Here is a 4,615-nt window from a genome sequence, read left to right as displayed (position 1 = left end):
GTTTTACCTTTAGTCATAATTTTGGTTTTTTTTTTTTTTTTTTTGGGGGGGGGGGATCATGGCTACTACAGTGATTCTGTGGTTCAACTTAGAATGGTTTGCCAAAGGCGTTCCTGTTAAGTCTCCAGAGCTCTTAAGAACCAAGCCACTATTGACTGTGGTAGGAAACATTGTTTACTATTCTTTCCTTCCAGATGGAGGTTGATGAGAGGAGGCTGATGGACAAGGCTATTTCCTTGTACTTACTTGTGCCTCAACCATTCTGCTTTTGCTGTGTTTGGAGGAGCAGAGTCTGACTGATTAAAACATAAATGCCATTAGTCGTAGTGGGGGATTTTATTTTCTCAACTACTTTTTAATGATTAGGTTAAGGTACTAAAAATTGTTTAAGAGAAAATTTCATTGAGAAAATGTGGACTGTTTTTTTTAACTACTAGAAAACACAGTAATGAAATAAGCTGCTTCAGGCTGATAAAGCATGGCCACATTGATTTAACAGTACCTGACCACCTGACCATGGCTATGTGTAACACATCTAAGGAAAGATGTAGTTCCTTCCATTATGGAGTGTCATAGGAGATACAGATGCCCACATATAAGGAAATACAGAAAATTAGTAATTCTGGTAAGTACTAACAACAAGACTGTCTACTCACTGTTAGCTGTGTTAATATCTCTAAGTGGATGAATGGTTGAAATGAACTTCACATGGCACCTTTTCTGTTTCTATTTTTCTAGTATCCGATGTAACACTGGTCTCACATGGTTTAATTTTACTATTTAAATTCTGCTAGTAGTATATCCTGATCCGAATCTGTAATGATAGAACATAGAATTTGGGGAGTAGCAGATATTCACACATTTGTCCTCAAGTAAATTAGTAAGACCAGACAATGGAAGGATACAGAGGAATTTCTTTTCCTACAATTTAGTGTGGGTATTGAGCCCTTAAAATATGGCTAATACAAATTGACATGTGGTATCAGTATAAAACCCAAGATTTTGAAGATGTACAAAGAATGTAAAATATCTCAATTTTGTATATTGGTGAAATTATTTTCGGTATATAGTGTGTTAAATAAAATTTATATTCAGCTTTTTTTGACTTTTTTTTTTTTTTTTTGCTAAAAGGTTTAAAATCTTATGTGAGGCTCACTAGTATTCTGTTGAGGATTTCTGTATTAAGGTTCATCAGAGATATTGGCCTGTAGTTTTGGGGAGGTTTTTTTGGTAGTATTTGTATATGGTTTTTGGTATCAGATTAATCCTCAACAACATATTAGCAAACGGTATCCAACAATACATTAAAATCATTCACCACAGTCAAGTGATTTACTCCAGGGATGCAATTGTGGTTCAATATTTGCAAATCAGTCACATGCTACATCACATTGAGAGAAAGGATAAAAACCACATGATCTCAACAAATGCAGAAAAATCATTTGGCAAATGCAACATCCATTTGTAATAAAATCTCAACAATATAGGTTTAGAGGCAACATACCTCAACATAATAATGACTGTATATGAAAAACACAAAGCTAATCTCCTCAATGTTGAAAGGCTGAATTTTTCCTCTAAGATTAGGAACAAGACAAGGATGTCCCCATTCACCACTTCTATTCAACATAGTACTGAAGGCCTCATTTTCTTACACCATACACAAACACAAGACAAATTAAACACCTAAGTGTGAGAACTAAAACCGTAAAAATCCTGGAAGAAAACAGGTATTAATTTTTTGGCATTGGCTCTAGCAACATTTTTATAGGGATATCTCCTCAGGCAAGGAAAGCAAGTTAAAATTAAACTAGTGGGACTACATGAAAATGAAATGCTTTTGCACAGCAAAGGAAACCAACAGAACAAAAAAGCTACTGCATAGAAGGTATTTGCAAATGATACATACAGTAAGGGGTTAATATCCAAAATATATGTAAAGACCTTACACATTTCAACACCAAAAAAAAAAAACCAAAAACAAAAAAACCCCAAATAATTTTTAAAAAGGGGGGGCAGCAGAGGACCTGAAGAGACTTTCCCAAAGCAGACATACAGATGGCTAGCCAAAAGACACATAAAAGATGGTCAACATCACTAATAATCAGGAAAATGCAAATCAAAACCACAATGAGCTCTCACCGTACACGGGTCAGAATGGTTAGAATCAAAAAGAAACAAGTGTTGGTGAGGATGTGGCAAAAAAGGAACCTTCGTGCACTGTTAGTGGGAATGTAAATTAGTGTAGCCACTGTAGGGAAACTAATTTCTGAAAGAAAAATAGAGAAGGACTTCAGGGAAGATGGTGGAGTAGGAAGATCCTGAACTCACCCTTTCCAAGGGACACACTGAGATAACAGCCACATGAGCAAGCTAACTCAGAAAATGACCAGTAGAATAGACTTTCCACCATTCATGGTAGATAACAGGCCACATCTAAAAGGGTAGGAGGGGTGGAGACATGGTTGAGAATTAAGCCCTCAGACTAACCAGTTACGGTAGAGATTCCACACAAGGCATTCCAGGCACAGGGGACCTGCATTGGTCAGACAAGTCCCCTTAACCTTTGTCTTTGAAAACCACAGGTGCTTAAATTTGTTAGTTTTACAATCATCAGGGCTTAACGCTGAGTACTTAAAATTCACATACCTAGCTTCAGGAGAGCTGAGGGCCATATGAAATTGATTCCCTGCCCTTAAAGGCCCATAACCTGCCTGAGATACAGCATAGAAGCAGCAATTTGAAAAGTGCTTGGGGTATACATGAAGAGTTATTTACTAATCTCAATGTGTCCTGGAGGGGCAGGGACAGAAGACTTCTCCAAGAACAAAATATTTGACAGGTACCATTTCCCTCCACCCCCAGGCTAGACAACCAGACACTTGTTAGAACAAGTATACTCTCCATCTATCTTGCTAAGACTTCATGCTCCACCCCCATGTTCTGCATATCTGCCCCTTCCAACTCATCCCCTTCGGCAGGTGTCTCCAATGTAGCTTCTATCTCAGCACACCCTACAACCAGCCCCAGCAGGAACTGGCAGCACTCCAAAGTGAATCCTGTCTCAAGGAGAGGGGAAGATAACCACACACGCTTGTAATGCCACAGTCCCAGCAGGCAGTGGGCCTGACTGCAGGCCCTGGCCTACCAACAAAAGCCTCTCAGGGGACAAGGAAGTGAAAATGCTTTGCATGTCCATGAAACTATAGCCCTGGCAGAAGGGCTGAGGGTAGGCATCTGGTCTGACTGCTGACAGCATCCAACTGTAGGACCACTGTGGCCCCTGCACTGGCCCTTTAACAGCACAGGGACCAAACTAGTGTACCCACAACAGGCAAAGTAGCCTATTGCAACTGACTGCAACTGAAAGCAAATGTAGGTCACTCACAACAGTAGGGCAAAAACAACCCACATAGGAGACAGCGCTGAAGCACCTGGTCCTGGTGAACGGGGTATTGTGCAACAGGGCACCCCAGGAACTCTTCTTCCTAGGGCCACATCAAGAGCAGGAGACATAGCTGACTTCCCTAATACTTAGAAACAGAGTTAGACAAATGAGAGGAATGAGCCAAATGAAAGACCAGTACAAAACCACAGCAAATGAACTAAATGAAATGGAGACAAGCAATACACCTGAAAGAATTTAAAGTAATGGTCATAAAGCTACTCAATGGCCTTGAGAAAAGTGTGGAGGATCTCAGTGAGATGTTCATAAAGGGATAGAAAATAGAAAAACCGATGAAGAACTCAACTGAAATTAAAAATACACTAGAGGGAATTAGTAATAGACTGGAGGAAGCATAATGGATCAGTGACATAGAAGAGAGAGTAATGGAAATCAACCAAGCGAAAGAGAAAAAGAATAATGAGAACAGATTAAGGAATCTCAGCAACATCATCAAGCATAATAACATTTGCATTATAGGGGTCTCAGAAGGAGAATAGAGATGCAGGCACTAAAATTTGAAGAAATAATAGCTGAAAATTCCCTAATCTGGGGAAGGCAGCAGACCTCCAGATTCAAGAGGCATGGAGAACCCCAACCAACCTAACCCAAGAAGATACCAAGGCATATAGTAATTAAAATAGCAGAAAGTACTGATAACGAGAATTTTAAAGTTAAAAGAGAAAAGTCACATACAAGCAAAACCCCATAAAGCTAGCAGATAAGTTTTCAGCACAAACTCTATAGACCAGAAGGAAGTGCCATGATACGTTCAAAGTACTGAAAAGAAAAAAAACAACCAAGAACATACTACTCACCAAAATTCTCTATTAGAATAGATGGAGAGATGGTTCCTTAGACCAACAAAAGTTAAAGGAATTCATCACCAATAAACCAGCCTTACAAGAAGTGTTAAAGGGAATTTTTTGGGAAGAAAAGCCATAATCAGGAGTAAGAAAATTATAAAAGGAAAAACTTCACAGATAAATGCAAACAAAAGTAGATTAATCTCTTTAGTATGGAGGTTAAAGCACATATGCAGGAAAATAAATTTTATCTAGAAAATCAGTCAAGTGTTTCACAAAATAGAGGATGTCAAGAATGACATCATATACATAAAATGTGGGGAATGAGTAAAAAATGCTTTGAGAATGGGTTTAAACTTAAGCA

The sequence above is a fragment of the Neomonachus schauinslandi genome, chromosome 12, assembly GCF_002201575.2.
Source record: "Neomonachus schauinslandi chromosome 12, ASM220157v2, whole genome shotgun sequence".
NCBI classification, from domain to species: Eukaryota; Metazoa; Chordata; class Mammalia; order Carnivora; family Phocidae; genus Neomonachus; species Neomonachus schauinslandi.
The sequence above is the reverse complement of the archived record's forward strand: the minus strand, read 5'-3'. Positions refer to the sequence as shown.